The sequence below is a fragment of the Clarias gariepinus genome, chromosome 18 (genome assembly GCF_024256425.1).
Source record: "Clarias gariepinus isolate MV-2021 ecotype Netherlands chromosome 18, CGAR_prim_01v2, whole genome shotgun sequence".
Taxonomy (NCBI): domain Eukaryota; kingdom Metazoa; phylum Chordata; class Actinopteri; order Siluriformes; family Clariidae; genus Clarias; species Clarias gariepinus.
Genome location: NC_071117.1, coordinates 5,060,472 through 5,080,623, shown reverse-complemented (window position 1 = coordinate 5,080,623; position 20,152 = coordinate 5,060,472). Strand labels below are relative to the sequence as shown.

The 20,152-nt window shown below is 41.1% G+C and overlaps 1 long non-coding RNA gene and 1 pseudogene across 1 annotated transcript; one reads left to right on the top strand and one right to left on the bottom strand.

Moving 5' to 3' along the window:
* Positions 1 to 2,175, top strand: part of LOC128506994 (B-cell receptor CD22-like) — a 56,230-nt pseudogene extending 54,055 nt beyond the window's left edge.
* Positions 2,176 to 18,648: 16,473 nt separating this feature from the next.
* Positions 18,649 to 19,919, bottom strand: LOC128506530 (uncharacterized). The gene is made up of 3 exons (XR_008355725.1): positions 19,780 to 19,919; positions 19,509 to 19,569; positions 18,649 to 18,960 (listed from the first exon to the last, which is right to left on the bottom strand). It is a non-coding gene; the product is annotated as an uncharacterized LOC128506530 (long non-coding RNA).
* Positions 19,920 to 20,152: the final 233 nt, after the last annotated feature.

The window sequence follows — 20,152 nt, the reverse complement described above, 5'->3', positions numbered from 1 at the left end:
TACTGTGGTTCAATAATTGGTTCTTTTTCTTTAATTTTACAAAATATGAAACCTTAAAGTTTATTACAAATGTTAACTAGGTGAATTGATTTTTAGGAAAAGTGTCGAGAGGGCGAAGACTATCACGTGTTTCCTCTGCACCGCGTGACGTCAACCGACCGCATCTTTTCAAACTGCTCGCTCACGCCCCGTTAGGGGCGGAGTAACACACTCGGAGGAAAGCGCTAGCCACTCCTTCAGGGGTCATTCTTTAATTTCACAAAATATGAAACCTTAAAGTTTATTAAAAATGTTAACTAGGTGAATTTATTTTTAGGAAAAGTGTCGTTATTTATAAAAAAAAAAAATTATTCTCCGCCATATCCAAAAGATTCTCATTGGGGTGAACGTTTGTGTTCTAATGAGTTCTACAGTTGTGTAGACAGTTCCACTGTTTTTTTTTTCAACAAACAACCATTTAAAAAAAATGTTTGACCACATTTCTTTATTGAAAATGCTGCTTGATTAGTCCAGGTTTTAACAATGCCTTTTAACCCAATTTTAGTAGTTTCATTTTAGCAAAATTTCGATGAATGTTCTGTAGAGATGCATTCAAAATCCAGAATGATACTGTAGCCTAGATCAGAATTGGAAAAACAGGAATTTGGGGAAAATCATCAGTTAAATGCCTTAAAGTTTTTGCACTTTGAAAAATATGTACATGAGCACCCTAATGTAAACTTGTAATTTTTAGCTGGACTGCAGTCAACCCTGCTGTTAATTAATTGACACCATCATACCAATCAAAATCAATTATATAAATATTCATTCCTGTACTCATGTGCCATGCTCTGTCACCTTAGGATGAGCTCAATACCAACAATGTAGCAGCAAATCCAATCAACCCTCCATCTGATTCCGACTCGAGCAAACAGGATGAAGTTCTGTATGCCAGCATTGTTCACAAGAAAGCAACTGACTCCAGGAACATGGCTGAGAGTTTTGCTGTGAAAGCTTCTGCCTCTGAGGAGGATGAGGTTCAGTACGCTAGTGTCAGATTTATTAACGTTGGTGCTGATCACAGGTGAGAGAAGTCAATCTGTTTTAGTATAACAGAGCTGGTAATTATCTTCTGCTAGATGTTGTGAGATCATTTACTCTCTTTCTGTAGGCCTGACAATGCTGAGAATCCCAGTGCCATCTACAGCAGTGTGAAATAAACACTATTCACCAATTTGCCCTCAAAACAACCGCCACCTGCTCATAAAAGAAGCTTCTTGGAGTTCAGATGGTTAATTTGCGTGTTATGCGGGTTGTGCGATTTCAGCAGTGCTTTAAGAGAGCTCATACAGCCTGAATAATTGAACTTAATCATCTGCTGTGTTACATTATGCGTTACACTGTGAAAGATTTGTCAGTAAAATATAAGACAAATATAAATTAAAATAAAAGAAATAGAAATGCAAGATAAACAAAAAAACAAGGTAAAAAATCATGACAAGTTTATTATTATTATTTTTTTTTTTTCAAATTTTCTCCCTAATTTAGTCGTGGCCAATTCCTCCCCGTCACTAGGGGGCTCCCACATTAAGGCTACTACTACCATTCAGTCGGGAGGGCGAAGACTATCACGTGTTTCCTCCGAACCGCGTGACGTCAGTCGCCCGCATCTTTTCGAACTGCTCGCTCACGCACCGTTAGGAGCGGAATAACACTCGGAGGAAAGCGCTATCTGCTCCTTTCGCGTGCGCGAGCTCACAGACCCCTGATTGGCTGTAGAGCCGTGATTAATGTGGGAGCACAAGTACCTCTCATCCCTCCCCTCTGAGAGAGCTCGGCCAATCAGCTCTCTCTGTGCCTCCAGCTGTGAGAGGAATCACCCAGGGTTCGAACCAGCGATCTCCGGATGATAGGGCGAGCACTTTACCACTGCGCCACTCGGAGGCATGACAAGTTTATTTAACACAACTTAAGAATATTAGATAAGGTTTAATATTTATCAGAATTAAACTGTTGAAAATTTGTTCATTATAACCTCCACCTCCTAACTCTTCTGCTAAAGCACTGATATTCAAAGGTAAATATAAAAGGTCTGGGAAAACAACAGCAATTATAAATATAATTTTAAAACTATGTATTATCATTTACTATTATTGTATTTATAAAATATGCAAGAATATCTGCTGTTTTTTGTTGTTATATACATTTCTTTTGTTGTGTACGTTTTCTGTTTTCTGTTTTATTTTGTACTTGAATACATTAAAAATGAAACCTTATCCTCAATGTCTTGTCTTACAGGATTCATTAAAAATCTGAATCTAAATCTAATTCATGATGCCGGTGTGTATCAGTGTGTACAGTCCTGTAAAGCCATAATTAACACAGGGTTGATGGGTCTCTTTTATGGCCTTCTCCTGCTGTGACTGCATTGGCCTGAAAGAGGAGCTGTGGAGTTGATGTAACTCAGTCATCTGTAAAGGATTTATTTTAGTCTCTCTTGCGCAAACAGAGGCTTTTGTTTGTATATATTTTTTTCTTTACATTTAGTACACATTCTCTCCCTTTTGTCTAGAATTGTATTTTTATATATTTTTTTACAGTTTCATGATATTGCATTTAACTATAGTATTTAAGGGGTATTAAATTTCAGTTTTTACATTTTGTATAGTATTTCAGCATTAGAATTATAGGTTAATATAGTAATTTTATTCTGGATAGTTTATAGAGAATATAAAGTTCAGCACATAGTTTTGCATTGAGATGTGGCCCAGCTTTTGGCGTAAACAGGAATTGACTGAATAACCAAAGATAATTGTGCAGTAGGAGACCAAAAGTGTATTGTTTTCCATGGATTAAATTTCCTGGGGAGAAAGGTGTCTCAGGAGGTAAAAAAGGCTTTTTTTTACCTTTAACATGTTCAAGGCAAACGCTATAAGTTAATCTCGTAGCTTAATGTTCCTGTGACTACCGGTGCACAAATTATTCAGAAGTTTAATTTCCACAGGACCGTAGCCAACCTACCTGGACATGCCTGCAAGAAGAAAACTGAGGACAAATTGAAGAGACAGGTAATATGAATGGTAAACAAAGAGATAAGAGATGAACTCCAAGGTCAAGGTATATCAGTGTCTGATTGCACCATACGTTGCAGTTTGAGGCAAAGTGGACTTAATGGAGGACAACTCAGGAGGAATCAAATCATAGACAGGCGAGACTGGCCTAATGACAAGCCACTAAGCTTCAGGGAGATCAGAATGTTCAGGGGCTGCTTTGTCAGAAAGCTTGGTCTCAGTTGCAGGTCATGAGCCCTCCAACAGGATAATGACACAAAACACACAGCTAGAAACATCCAAGAAAGACTAAGAACAAACATTGGACTAGTCCAGGCGTAGACAAGTTCAGTGGCCCAAAATACCGTTTGACAGACACAGAAGTCCACTTGAAAGTTACAGATATCTGTAACAAGGAAATTCAGTAATTTGAAATCAGGTCAATTTGAATTTTTTTTTTATGCTTCTGTTGAACCACAATTCAAAGCAATGCCAGATGTTTATTGGTTAATTATCTGATTTTATTTTTAATTATTACTTTAGTCAGTTATTTAAGTGACCATTGTGGGTTTTTCTTTCTTTCACAGATGGGTACCAACAATTTTGTCAGTGTGTATATGTCTTATCGCATACACCACTTACCTTATACAGGGTTACTGGAATCCTGGGGTCTTTGAGGTGCGAGGCCGCAGTGCTAACCACAACACCTCCATGCCACCTCGCTTATAGTTATAGCTTTCATCACCAAAGGTGTTGTTGCATATCCTCTTTACAATGCACACACAACCCTATGATGCAAGTAATACACACTTCTGAGTGATAAAAGGAAGCATTAAAATAGGTTTGAGATGTGCGATTAGATGTTTAGACAAAAACAAACAAACAAAAAATTCTAACGAATGCCTCAGTTTTGCACTACAGAACAAATGAACACTGACTCTTATTATATGTGAGATCCGCCTTTAGGATGTACAGTGACCTCTAGAGTAGACTTCAACTAGAGTAAGCATTAGCGAGGATTAGAATTTGTAAGGACTAGGATCAACATAAGATCAATATAGATTATAAGTTATAATCACATATAATACAACACATATGAATTCATCATTATAAATGTGACAAACACGTTATTATGCTCTTCAATTCAGATGTCAGGACTAATTGTGAAAAAAAAAAACAATGAGGAAACTACAGAGTGCATTTATATCAGCAACTTATGTTAACCACAGACTCTTCCTCCCAGGCTCTTCTTTCATTGTAGTTTAGTTGCTGGACGTGAAGGTCAAGAAGGCACAGTAGGAGAACAGCTTTTACTGATTGTCTATATTTTCTAGGAATTATTGAGATGCATTATAATATAGATTCCATGATGCATTATGCCAAAAGATAATTGTGTGTTTTTTAGTATTTTTCTTTTTTCAAAATCTTAGTATTACAATATTTTAAAATAATATTTAAATTAAGTGGCATGTAGCAACTCTGTGCTTTAAAAGGCTCTACTGTGTTCATGAACACCTCGTACACACACCCAACACATCTTACATACAGAGACATTTTGGATTATAAACCCAGTTAAGGGTAAACAGTCGACTGATCTGCGTAATGAATCAGGTTACTCAGGCAGAGTGGAGTATTTAGAAGATGAACAGAAACACTTCTCCCTCAGACTGAGTGATATAGAGGAAACAGATGAAAACAGATACACTTTCAGAAACAGAACAAACAAAAATGAAAAAAAAAAAACTGGATAGGTCTATATTCACATTCAGGCATTGGCCCTTACACTGGGTTACTAGGTTATTAACTAAGGCTATGTTTACACTGCGGGTCTCGATGCCCAATTCTGATTTGTTGTCTTTATCTGATTTTTTTACTCTGTTTACACGTTCTTTCAACTATGACTCATGTCTGATTCACGTGTTTACACTTGCCATGCCATCTGAAACATTGCGCATACCCAAAGGGAGGTTCTTGCGCTAAACACTAGCCAAGATAGACAAAGGTAAAGTATGCTTGACGCTCTGCGATATATGCAAAGTTCGCGAAACGTCACCATGGTTTTAAAACGGAGGAGGAGAAAAAAACAGCATAATTGCAGCCTGTGCATATGCTTTATAATACGGATTTCTTAATGTTATTTAGCCTAAATACGCATTAACACAAGGTGGGGAGGGGCTGCTTTTCCTCTTCCATGTCACCTGCGATGTTATAATTCCGCACGCGCTTCCACCGGAAGATAACATTACGTCATTAAACCGCAAAGAAGTTGCAGTTTTAATGACTTACAAAACACAATGCCTCAGGAAATCCGATCTGTCTGTTTACACAATAATCACATTAGCACATACTGTATCTGATTTATATCTGATTTATTACCACATATGAAGGAGGCCTGAAACCGATCTCGAAATATCAGAATGCATGCGTTTTTTTCCTGTTTACACGGACATAGAACATATCCGATATGTGTCACACATGAGCAAAAAATCGGAATTGGGTCACATTTAACTGACAGTGTAAACGCAGCGACAGTGACATCTGTTAAACACAGTTGGAAAGAAGTTTATTTTAAAACAGTGGGTGGAACAGAGGGATTAGTCTGAATATTGAAGAAACAGATACGTCTTCCAGAAGAAGTTCATTCCACCACCTAGGTGCCAGAACATAAAAGAGTCTGAAAAAAGAAACACACACACACACACACACACACACTCTACAACATTCATGGCCATGTTCTTAATATTCTCATGTTCTGAGGGTCTTTTTTTACCAGTGAGCAACATTACTTAATATTAGTATCAGTGTTAGAGCATTTCTAATCAATAAGCTAAGCTGTTTATTTATAAGGATCATTGGTTTTCATTTGAAACATTAGATGCTTGTAACCTGCAAAGTATGGAACGCTGCTGTCATGCACACTCGGAACGCGACCGGCACTAGGACCCGGAAGTTAAGCGGTCGCAAACCAGGAAGTATAAAAGAGGTAAACAAACCATAGCACCTCGCTCAGTCATTGAGTTTTGCCGATGCCACGTCGGATTCCTCCATCTAACTGTGAGTACTCACCTCTTTGGTTTCAATTCCTGATCGAGTGTGTATTTATAGGACGCGGGTTAGATTGTGTCTTTCCCTTGCTCCCCATTTGTGAGAGTCCTTAGATTAAAAGCGTGATTATCCTGCCTACTCGTGCTCTTCCGCGTTTGGGTTTACCATTCACGCTACAAAGGGCTAACCGCTAAAGCTACGTCTTCTGGTCATCTCAGGTTAGTTCTTGACAGAATGACTGAGCCCACCGCGGTGAACCCAGCGGATTACGCGCACCTCTGCGATGTGGTTGATCAGCATGCCAAGCTCATCAACACGCTAACCGGGGAGATCGCTAATCTGCGCCGGGACCTCCAAGACGTTGCGGCCTTGCGCCGCGAGGTCGCGGAGCTCCGGCAGGAGAACGCGGATCTCCGGGCGGCTGTAGATAGCGCGGCTAGCCGGTCTCCCGTCGCGGCGGCCGCGGCGCCGCACCAACCCCCCCCCCCTCCTTCGGATGTATTCTTGGCACTCCCGGATAAATGGGACGGCACAGACGGGAAGTGTAATGTGTTTTTAACAGCGCTTGATCTGGTGTTTGAGTTTAATGCCACCAGGTACTCCACCGATCGGCTACGCATCGCGCTTCTGGTCTCATTGCTATCCGGGCAGGCAGCTGAGTGGGCCACGGCAGTTCTCCGGGCGGATTCAGATACCGCGCACTCATACAATGAGTTCACCCGCCAACTCAGACTCACGTTCGAACACCCAGCGGGCGAGGTGGAGACCGACACCAAACTCTATCATCTGCGGCAGGGAGGATCGTCCGTGAGCCGGTACGCTGCTGAGTTCCGGACCCTCGCTGTACAGACCGACTGGGGAGATGCCGCGCTCCGGACATCCTTCTACGAGGGACTGGCTCCACGCATCAAAGACGAGCTCGCCGGGCGAGAGCTTCCTGCTACCCTGGAGGGGTTGATCCAGCTCGCCCTCCGTATTGATCAACGCATCCTCTCTCGCCCGAAGCCAGCCCCTAGGACCCTGCCGCCTGCACCCACCTTCTCCTACACCTCACCACGACCACCTACTGCTTTCACCACCTCCACTACTGGACCAGTCGGATCTCCACCTCCTGCCGTGGTTGACACCGGAGCCGGGGAACCCATGCAATTAGGACGCGCCTCCCTGACCGTGGCGGAACGCGAACGACGGTATCGAGAGGGGCTGTGTGCCTACTGTGGGTCGGCGGCGCACCACCGAGCTATCTGTCCGATTCGCCCGGGAAACGCGCAGCCCCGGTGAGTGAAAGAGGAGACTCACCGGGCCCCCTCCACCTCTCCTCCACTATCGACGCCACCATCTCACGCTTCACGGTTCAGGTAAACCTCCAAATTGGCCACAAACGAGTTAGAAGCACCGCGTTCATCGACTCCGGTGCCGCGGGTAACTTCATTGACTCTAATTATGCCAAAGATTTGGGGGTGAGGACTGAGGCGTTATCCCAGCCGGTAAAAATCACTTCGGTCGACGGTCGGCCCTTATCATCCAGCCCTATCACCCATCAGACCCAACCCATCACGCTCGCCATAGACCAGCACCAGGAGCAGATCCAATTCCACCTAACATCCATCTCATCACCACCCATCATCCTCGGCTATCCCTGGCTGCTACAACACGACCCAATCATCTCGTGGAACCAGAACCGGATTCTCCAGTGGGGGCCGACCTGCGCCGAACTCTGCCTACAGGCACGGACTGGGACGTGTTCCAGGGAGTCCGAGGCCCCCGACGTCGACACCAACGCCATTCCAGTCGCCTATCGGGACTTGGCTGAAGTTTTCTGCAAGAGACGAGCTACCCACCTCCCACCTCATCGCCCATACGACCTGGCGATAGAACTTCAGCCGGGTTCCGTCCCTCCCCGCGGCCATCTCTACTCTTTATCCACCTCGGAGACGCAGGCGATGGAGGAATACGTCACCAACGCCCTCCGTCAGGGAACCATCCGGCCCTCCACCTCGCCTGCCGCCGCGGGGTTCTTCTTCGTCAAGAAAAAAGGGGGCGAACTTCGCCCATGTGTCGACTATCGGGGGCTAAACAACATCACCATCAAGAACAGACATCCACTGCCACTCACCAACTCCGCCCTGGACGCCCTCTCTGGTGCCACTGTGTTCTCCAAGTTGGACCGATCACCAAAACCTGATCACCATCAAGAACCTCAAACAGCTCAATCCACGGCAGGCACGGTGGGCGCTATTTTTTGAACAATATAATTTTCATCTTTCTTACCGCCCGGGGTCGAAGAACACCAAAGCCGACGCCCTATCACGCCAGTATGAGGACGATCTCCCCCGGGCGGAACCCGTGCCTGTCATCCATCCATCTCGAATCCTCGCACCCCTCCACTGGGATTTGGAGACCAGGGTCCGCCAGGCTCAGGCGGCGGAGACCGAACCGGCAGGTGTGCCGCCTGGACGACTCCACGTGCCCCAACATCTACGAGCGGAGGTTCTTCAATGGGGACATTCGTCCATCATCGCCGGACATTCTGGGGCCCGACGAACCCTATCGTTTATTCAACGGGCATTCTGGTGGCCCTCCTTGAGGAGAGACGTCCGCGAGTTCGTTCAGGCGTGCCCGGTGTGCGCCAGGGCAAAGGACACAAATCAACCAGCTCCAGGAGAACTCCAACCACTCCCTGTTCCTCGACGGCCCTGGACGCACGTCGCCCTGGATTTCATCACGGGCCTGCCGGTTTCTGAGGGCAAGGACACCATATTAACCATCGTTGATCGGTTCTCCAAGGCCGTGCACCTGGTGGCCCTAGCCGGACTCCCCTCAGCAAAGGACACAGCGGAATTGATTTTGGAACACGTAGTCCGACTGCATGGGTTCCCAAAGGACATCGTCTCGGACAGAGGGCCCCAGTTCACAGCCCGGTTCTGGAAGGCCTTCTGCCGTCTGATCAATTCCACCTGTAGTCTGTCATCTGGCTACCACCCCCAGACTAATGGTCAGACGGAACGGACCAACCAACAACTGGAGCGCTACCTAAGATGTTTCGTTTCCGATCGCCAGCGCTCCTGGGCCCGCTACCTCAAATGGGCCGAACTGTCCCACAACCTCCACGTCTCCTCAGCCACCAACCTAAGCCCATTTGAGGTGTGCCATGGTTTCCATCCTCCCATGTTCAACCATCAAGAACCGGAGGTTGACGTACCATCGGCCCAACAGTTGGTCCGTAGGTGTCGGCGGATATGGAACCAAGCTAATCACGCCATCCAGCGAGCCAACACCAGCTACGTCGCCCAGCATCGCCGCCGACATCCGCCGGGACGTTTGTACCACGTAGGTGACAAGGTATGGTTATCAACTAAAAACCTCCATCTGCACACTGAGTCAAGAAAATTATCACCAAGGTTCATCGGACCATACCGCATCACTTTACGGATTAACCCTGTCACCTACCGGCTCCAGCTGCCTGCGGCGCTCCGGATACATCCAGTCTTCCATACTTCACAACTAAAACCCTTCATCACGTCACCTCTGGTTCCACCCACCCCCCCTGCTCCTCCTCCCCGAATCATTGACGGCGGTCCCGCCTACACCGTGCGACGAATCCTTGATTCGCGCCCTCGGGGCAGGGGCACCCAGTACCTGGTCGATTGGGAAGGCTACGGCCCCGAGGAGCGATCTTGGGTTCCAGCACGGTTCATCCTCGACCCTGAGCTCATCCGGGACTACCGTCACAGGGTATCCTCCACCTCAGGACCGTCTGGAGCCGGTCCTGGACAGGGGGGTACTGTCATGCACACTCGGAACGCGACCGGCACTAGGACCCGGAAGTTAAGCGGTCGCAAACCAGGAAGTATAAAAGAGGTAAACAAACCATAGCACCTCGCTCAGTCATTGAGTTTTGCCGATGCCACGTCGGATTCCTCCATCTAACTGTGAGTACTCACCTCTTTGGTTTCAATTCCTGATCGAGTGTGTATTTATAGGACGCGGGTTAGATTGTGTCTTTCCATTGCTCCCCATTTGTGAGAGTCCTTAGATTAAAAGCGTGATTATCCTGCCTACTCGTGCTCTTCCGCGTTTGGGTTTACCATTCACGCTACAAAGGGCTAACCGCTAAAGCTACGTCTTCTGGTCATCTCAGGTTAGTTCTTGACAGCTGCCTTCAAAACTGGAGACACGGTGGCCCTGAGACAGCTAGGGCCAAACTGACATGCGGCACCAAGCAGGCAAAAAGACAGGATAGCCCATCAGACAGCTGAGACACCGGAGCCTGTGGCATGGGATACAGACCATCACTGATTACGAGTCCCCACCGCAGACATGTGACAGCTCTATCTCTCTGCTGAATGAGCTGAACGCATTCTTCACTTACTTTTAAAAGCACACCACCACACCATGGAAGTGCCCACTTCCTCCCGGCGACCAGGTGATGACACTCCTCCCAAACAGCGTGAGGAGATCCTTCTGCAGTATAAACGCTCACAAAGCCCCGGGTCCTGACAACATTCCTGGCAGCGTGCAAGGGAACTACTGTAACTGATGTCTTTATGGACATTTTAACATGTCACTAAGTCAGGCTGTTATCCGCACATGCTTCAAAGCTACCACCATAATCTCAATACCAAAGAAAACATCTCCATTCTGTTTCAATGATTTCCACCCAGTTGCACTGCTGTCAATATGAAATGCTTTGAACAGCTAGTCATGCAGTAATATCAAGTCTGCCCTGCCCCTCTCCCTGGACACCTTCAAGTTTGCTTATCAGTCCAATTGCTCAACCCTGGAGGTGCAACGTGACAGTGCTAGTGCCATCATAAAATAAAATAAACCTCACAATTAGATTAATATCCATAATACCAATAAATTATTTATTTTTAAATACTGCGATCATTTATTCACACTCAGGACTGATGAGTTAAAATGTACACAGCGTTTTTTACTCTGCTGCAGACGCAGTCCTGCTGATGCTATAAATTACAGATGTTCATCATTAATAACTGCACTGGTCCATATCATGGGGTTCACACTATGAACTATACATTTTATCTTTCTTTGTTTGTTCTTTCTTCAGTTTAGAAGTAAAGACAAGGCAAACATATCAACACACTCATCCTCTCACACGTTTCTTCAGTAGTTTGGTTGCGGGACGTGAAGGTCGAGTAGGCGCAGTAAGAAAACATTAATGTTTAATAATTTTTCATAACTAAATGTCTTCATTGCATGTACTTTTCCTGGACATACAGAGGCTCAGTGTTGTTTTTTTTGTTGTTGGTGGAGGTGGTAGTGTTGGTAAATTGGGAACTGTTTAAAATTTTAAATGGCAAAAAGAATAAACCCCCGACATTAGTAGAGCAGATAAGATAATGTCATTAATCACTGCTGTTTGCTCACTAGTGCATGCTCTAACAAAAGTAATCTACTAATTAATTTAAATACTTAATTTCGAGTTTTTATTATTAATCAGGAAACTTATTTTAATCATCATTATTTATTTATTTGTTTTTATTTAAACTAATTTATACAACTGATAGCACTGTCTCTTTAAAGTTTCTGGGGTTTTATTTATCCTCTCTATTTAATTATGCATAGAACAAGTTCTAAAGATGTGTGTTAGAAGAGCCAGTATGCATAAGAAAATATTATACAAGATTTATCCCACTTACACATGTAAACATCTACAGCAGTATCCAATGGAGACTGATGAAGCTCACACACTCTAAACTGCTCTGCTTGTGCAAAACCACATTCATTTACATAATAACACTTACAGATCAACTTCCCCTTTAAATGTCCAGTAGCCAAATCATGGTACTGCTTATTGTGGGGCAGTTCAAAAAGTCACACAACAGCACAAGCGTAGCTACTGTTACACACAGTAAGGGAAATCATTTTACACTTTTTATAAAATAGTTTCTCAATCTTCAGTATCTCTTACTAAAGCCTGTGTATCATCACTCACCTGTATATTACAATGGAAGCTAAGACAGGAGTTTGCTAGCATATTCATTAATGCGATTACATACAGTAATTAAGTCGAGGTTAAGACAGTTGTCAGGTAGGGGAACAATAATGAATCACTTTTCCTAAAAAACAGTAAAAACAGCTTATTCTTAGTCCAGATGGTTCTTAGATATAGATAAGATACGTATACCAACATTAATGAAATAAACAAAGTTAAAACTCATAATTGTGTTGTACAATTAAAAGTCCCAATTTGACTTAAATGCCCCTCATACCTGAATGGAAAAGTGACTGTGCTGCTTCTGAGAGATCTTGGGAACATTTATTGTTACAGGTGTTTCTGTAAAGTTTGGTGTTTGCTCCAAAAGAAAAAAAAACAAAAAACAACAACACTATTTTCTGGCAGATGTTTAGTAAAAATCCTTGTTCAAGACTCCTGGGATTGGTTCAAGGCCCACCATGACCATAAATACAGGATAAAGCGGTATAGGCGATGAGTGAGGGTGTGACTCATGACTGCCTCATGTGTAGAGCAGCAGTATTGCACTACAGAACAATTCAACACTGACTCTTAAGGCTCTTGGACTCTTGGTAAGTTCACTCCTTCTTAAACAAAAACAATTTGCTCACTGCATACTTCACATTTACATGATACCATGTCTAATGGTTGCTGTTTTCAGAAAGTCTCATAACAAACTATATAAATAAGTGGGACACATGACATGTATACATTAATATTTTTAAATGTGAGAAAGTTTCCCTATGTGTTTGGTTGTGTGTTGTTTCACTTCCTTGAGGCTGTAGGTTTATTTATTCACACAGTGGACCGATGTGTTAAAATGTCCCCTACACAATGCATGCACAACTTCACTTTAAACATAAACATGTTAGGATATGCTGTACGTGTATATTTTTTTTTAGACATAAAATTTTTTTTTATCATTTATTTGATTTAGTATAAAACATGTTAAGTAAAAACACAGTTACACATCAGATAAAAAAATCAGTTTATTATACACAAGGCAAAAACACTTAGTCCAAATATCTGAGTTTTCATATGCGTCATTTTTTTTAAAATATGCTAATTAATTTAGAAGTCAGGACTAGTTGAGGAAAAAAAAGAGGAAACAAAAGTTTTTATATCAGCAACTACATACTTTTCATCTCAGACTATTTTTGGTTGTAGTTTGTTTGCCTGATGTACAAGTTCAAGGAGTCACAGTAAGAGAACTGGATTTTGTAATAATTGGGAAATTGGAAACTTTTTAAAAGCTTTTAAAGATAAAAAATGTTTTTTCCGCCCAAGTATTTTGCCCCTTGGCAATGTATTTTTGCCACAATATGTTTTATGTTCTTTATGTTTTTTTTTAAATGTTTTTACTTTGATACCATGTCATTTATTATAATTATTATTAATATATTTTTATCAATTAATTAATTAATTAATTAATTCTTTTACTTAAGCATGTGTGAGAGTGCTGTTATAATGATTATCGGCATGACGTCAATTTTATGGAGGCAGAAAGCTGCGAATGCACAAAACAGTTTCTGGTTTGAAAGTATATATATATATATCTTTATGTGTTCATTATTTTTACAACTTGTATACCAAATTTATTGACAGGATAATTAAGTACCATTTAAATAGTTTGGTTTAAAATATTGGTTGACCCAAACCAAGAACCGATACGAATCAGTATGAAGTGAATCAGTTGCTTAGTCAATAGTTTTGCTCACTCACTATATTTTAGGGGAGGATCTCAGTGAAAGGTAACCAATACATTCACACCTCCTCATGAGCATTATAAATAAGTCTAATGTAACAATCTATGAATAAACATTTTCATTTGTTGTTACATTAGAGGGTAAAATGTTACAATTCACTGCTACAGCCTGATAGTCAGACGATGTGTGTGTGTCAGCAGGACGGCTGGGATGAAACGTCTGTAGGAGAGAAGAAGGGTGTTTAACTTTTACCATAAGCCACTCAGCACAAAGCTTGGATTCTAGCTGATGTAACACAAAAAGTAGCTGTGCAATGACACATCATCAGAACTCGAAATCTCATTGTCGGTAAATATAATGAGCTGACTTTAATATCATAACTTTTAATCACTCGAATGCCAAATGAGCAAAAGCTAGCTGCTAAAATGCTAAGCCCAGCTAGGCTACATGAATTAAATAGAATTGTAATTAATTGCCGAAAGCAATAAACCAGCACCTACTAATGGAATATACTGATCCAAGAGGTCTCCTAAAGCTCATTTATTTTAAACACTTACTGTAAGTGTGTGATAGACATCATCAGACGTCCGGCCTGTGGGGTCGAGAGCTGCGTACGTGTCGTCTTTAACACTCGGCCCAGCGTTCTGAAAACATGAAGGGTGGACAACGTGATCAGGTTCTGCTGAAGATCTTTAAAAAGTTTGTTTTAAAAAAAAATAAATAAATAAAAATAGACTGAGCTTGTATGTGTGTGTGTGTGTGTGTGTGTGTGTGTGTGTGTGAGTGAGAGAGAGAGAGAGAGAATTTTCATGAATTATTACTGACTGTTCAGAATAAACACTATGGTGAGAATCTTTCCTCCTCCACCTGCAACATACTCACCTGGGCGTCATGTTCTTCTTTGCATTTCCTCTGCCTCCTGCTTCTGCTTAAATGTATAAATTTTAATCATCTCCTTCAGTTTAATGTAAATACAAGTGCAAAACAAATGCATGTACAAGTCCAGCAAAAACAGAGAGTCTCACCTCAGGCAGAAGAGTGCAGAGAGAAGAGCTGCAAGGCCAAAAAGTCCAACCCCAAGAGACACGTACACAATTACAGAATGACCTGACACCACACACACACACGCACACACACACACACACACACACACACTATTACAGTCAGTCCCATCATTTCTATATCAAAGTGTTTTTTTAATTGCCATAAGTCCACTGCTCAGCACCACATTGAATTTGAAATAGTGTGTGTGTGTGTGTGTGTGTGTGTGTGTGTGTGTGTTTGTGTGTGTGTGTGTGTGTTTATGAAGATGGCTGTAATTTCGAAATTATGCCACAGTTTTGTCAAACCCTATAAATAAAATTTTGATCACAACATTTTTGTGCGCTTCATTACTACAGTCAATTAGGATTAGGATTAAATTATTTGTCACATGTACTTTACAGCACAAATAATTTATTATTATTATTACTTTTTTTTGTACATATCCCAGTTAGGAAGCTTGGGTCAGAGCACAGGATACAGCACCCTTGGGACAGATAGCGTTTAGGGCCTTGCTCAAGGGCTCAAAAGTGGACAAATTAGTAATGCTGGGGCTCAAATCCCAGACCTTCCAATCAGTAACCCAACAATCTACAGCCTTAACTGTTAAAACCATCACTGCCCCTTGACTATGGCAATATTTAAAAAACAACAACAATAATATTAATAATAATAATAATAATAATAATAATAATAATAAAAAAATAATAAGGAATTATTCACCTCGCTGTATATTGGGTAAAAAAAAAAAAAAAGAAATTAGTATATAGAAAGAAAAATCCAGTGCCTCACCATGTAAAGTGACAGACACTGCAGCTGATCTCTTAGAGCCGTGTTTATTCTGAGCCTCGCAGTAGTACTGTCCACTCTGTAGAGCTCTGTAACTCTGTCCAGATCCTACAGCTGAGGATTCGTTCACCTTAAACCAGGTGTAGATCTCCACAGGTGGGTTAGCATCACTGCTGCAGGTCAGAGTCACTGAACTGTCCTCCACTATCTCACCAGAGGGACTGATGGACACTGAGATGTTCTTTGGTGGATCTAAAGATCACAATTGCAGAATATTAAATGATTTGGGATGTACAGTATATGTTAATTCAAGAGGTTCCAGAATGTTGATTAAGATTATTAGATGAGAACAAGTTCAAAATAAACCTTAACTTACACAGAACATTCAGAGTTACACTGCTGGACTCCTGATGTCCGACTTCATTACTGCACTTGCACTTGTACTCTCCACTGTCCTCAGAGCTGATGTTGGAGATGTTGTAGGTCTTTCCTTTTCTTACTGATATCATCTCCTTAAACCAGGTGTAGATCTCCACAGGTGGGTTAGCATCACTGCTGCAGGTCAGAGTCACTGAACTGCCCTCCACTATCTCTCCAAAAGAGCTGATAGAAACTGAAGCATTCTTTGGTGGATCTAGATACCACATTAGCAGGGTATAAAATGCTTTGGATTTGCTTTTACTAAATTACTATATACAGTATATTTTATGTCAGGATATTCCAGGATGATGATTAAGATTATTAAATGTAAACAAGCTCAACATGCCCCATAATAAACCAATCTTAACTTACACAGAACATTCAGAGTTACACTGCTGGACTCCTGATGTCCCACTTTATTACTGCACTTGCACTTGTACTCTCCACTGTCCTCAGAGCTGATCTTGGAGATGGTGTAGGTCTTTCCTTTTTCTACTGCTGCCAAACCCTTAAACCAGGTGTAGTTCTCCACAGGTGGGTTAGCATCACTGCTGCAGGTCAGAGTCACTGAACTGTCCTCCACTATCTTACCAGAGGGACTGATTGATACTGAAGTGTTCTTTGGCAGATCTAGATATCACGTTAGCAGAATATTAAATTATTTGGGTTTTTCTTTTGTAAATGACTATGCACAGAATATTTTATGTCAGGTGGTTCTAAGAGTGAACGAGCTACAAAATCCACCATAGTAAACCAATCTTAACTTACACAGAACATTCAGAGTTACATTGCTGGACTCCTGATGTCCAACTTTATTACTGCACTTGCACTTGTACTCTCCACTGTCCTCAGAGCTGATCTTGGATATAGTGTATGTCTTTCCTTTTCCTTTTAATGTTGTCCCCTTAAACCAGTTGTAGCTCTCCATAGGTGGTTTTGCATCACCGCTGCAGGTCAGAGTCACTGAACTGCCCTCAACTATCTCACCCGCGGGACTGATGGATACTGAAATGTTCTTTGGAGGATCTAAAAGATTTTATGAAACAAAGAAGGTTATCTATGTGTATGTCATAAATAAACCTTAGCAAGCCCTTCAAGTTATCCCGATGGTGCCATGGCCATGCTGACCTATCCTGATCACCTGTCTGGTAGCGGATTACCAATCACTTTCCAACTTGTCTCCCTTGTATTAAAGGCTTGCACTGACTCAGTCAGGTAAGTGGAATGCTCCAGTCTTATGCCTCCTTAGCTTGCTCACCTTTCATTTCACTCGGCTTGGCCAAGCAGACTGCCTCGCTCAACTGTGGATCCTTATCATAAAGCTGCATCTTCTGCACAACACCTTTACTCTCTCTACCGGACACCACCTGACACTGTGTGTGTGTCTGCGCGATTTCACCCGTAATTTTAAAAATAAATAAATAAAACTGTGTCTGACTACAGTGTCTCTGTTTCACTGTGCCCCAATGAAAGCTTTTACATCAAATAATTTTGAAATTAATATGAATACACAGCAGATTTAAACAACTAATTGTGAGTTTCCTTACATATAACAGTAAAATTCACAGCTGAGGAGCGCCGGCCTTCATGGCCACTGATGGAGCACTGATAGCTGCCTTCATCCTCCACTTTAATGTCTGTTAGTTCCAGATGATAATCTCCATGTATTTGCTTGAACTGATGTCCGTCCTTATACCAGGTGTAGGTGGGAACAGTGAGGGAAGGAATGCAGGAGCCACAGATCAACATCACCCAGTCTCCCTCCAACACCATGTCCATCTGTGGCTCCATGTCCACCTGAAGATCTGAATTAAAAAGTAAACTCCATTAGATTGACATTAAGTTTTGCTGAACAATATTATCATTAATGATGTAATATTAATATATGTTTTTGAAACTTTGTAATACAACACCATGTGTGTTACTGTTACAATTTTGAGAGATGGGGTGGATGTTTCTATAACTTGATGTGTTTATTTCTTTTCTATCACTCCAAATTCCCCCAAAATATAGTTTTTAATAATAAAATTACATTTCATATGCTTTGATTATTTATTTGGACATTTAATTTTGTTGTATTTCTGTGACTTGGCACTGCATCTTATTAACATCTAGAATTAGCAGTATTAATTGCATAGGACTGTTTAGGTCAGAATTTAGATGCTTCAAACCCTTTGGAAAACTTTCTTATGTGTTTTTACCCTATTAAGGCTTGCCTTGACCATCAGTGAAAGTAAGCAAGGTTGTTAATTAAAGTAAATACTTCATTGTTCTTGATATTTAGATTCAATTTGGTAGGGATATGATTGAATATGATTTACGCTATTGGTTGTAAATCAGTAAAGAGGTTAATTTGGTCAATTTACGCAAGATAAACAGATATGCTTTTCTTTTCTGGTAGTATAATTATTTTGGAAATATAATTGTAGACATATTATGGCTTTTATTATTACTGCAAATATGTTTTTACTTGTTTAAAAAGCTGAATATTACAAGAAAAAAACTGATTATATTCAGTACATGCAAAAAACAAATACAGGAAGGCTTCATCCTCAATCTGTGCAATATTCAGAATACAGTACATGCTTCGTATAAAAAGTGTTTAAATACTTTATTTATTTCCAAGGCTCACCTGTTATCTCCAGCTTAATTCTGTCTTCATTTGTCAGATCCTTGGTGGAGTCGCTGGTTCTGAAGGTGAACTGATAAACACCAGCATCAGCCTGTGTCACACGGTCCAGGGTAAGAGAGTAGTTTGACCCATCGGAGAGAGAATTTGCTACTTGTCTTTCAAAAGCCATGCCTTTTGACCTTTTATAGTGCCATTCAGAACTGGTGACTGTTTGGTTGTTGGGGTAGGTGAATTTGCAGAATAATCTAACAGAGGAGTTTTGAAGAGCACACAATCTGCTCGGTGTGTGAGACACACTCCAGCCCTGAGCCAGAGACCCTGAGATACACACATACATGTATGAAGGAATGATAATAATAATAATAATAATAATAATAATATGTTTATTTATCATGAATGTTAGGAGCATCCTGTGTCAGTGCTTTGTAACGTCAGCTGTAATTTTTTAAAGTTTTCTGATATCTTGTGTTATAAGTCAGACACTGACCTGTGAGGCAAGGCACTGACTCAAGCATTTCGCCTGACAAGCAACTCAGCTTTCTGTGTGGTTTCTCACTAATATGATGAGCTGTGATTATTATAGCTGTTATAATGTGGCAAGAGGAACTAACTTGTTCTACTAATGTTCCAAATGTAACCAGAACCGGAAGCAAAGTATAATGTGATATTAATTATTCATAATTGTGATAAAACACTGTAAAAAAAAAATTACTGAAGAAATTGCCACAAACCTTTCTGAAACTGTTAAAAAGGAAGCTATTTTGTATAATAAGTGTGAACTATTAATGCTTTGCACTTCTGACTTCACCAATAATCATTCTTCTAAGAAACATATATATTTTTATTATATTAATAATAATTTATACCTGATATAACTTGAAAAATTATGCCAGTTAATTTCAACAGCCACACCAGTAATGAGTGCTCCTGAAAAAGTCAGAAAGGGAAAAAAAAAAAAAAAAAAGAAATATATATATATATATTATATATATATATATATATATATATATATATATATATATATATTATATATAATTATAACATTACAAAACTATACCAGTAAAGAGATTTCCAGTGTCCTAGAATTATACAAGGATACTCTTAGAAACATACATGTTAAATAAATGTTGGTCTTACCATTAGTTAATAAATTGTTTGTCCGTAGGAGAAAACCTTTAAATATGTATGAGAGTCTGTAACTTGCTGAGTGACTGAGAAACGTGTCAAGCTAAACAGTATACTTCCTTCTTCACTCCTTAGGGCAGTGGCTCTAAGAACTCTTAATCTGTTTAAATGCTATGTTGTGTATTAATAACTAGTCTGCACTATTCTTAATCTTTAAGGAGTTTATGTAAGTTCACGCATTTTGTTCTTCCTAGTATATGGGCTGAGTAATTAAAAAAAATTTAAGAAGGGTTAATGTGGATCTATAAAAACACTGGAAAGTATTTTATGGATTTGGATATGTGGCATGGACATTTTATATAAAGAGTCATCAGGCAGCAGCAAC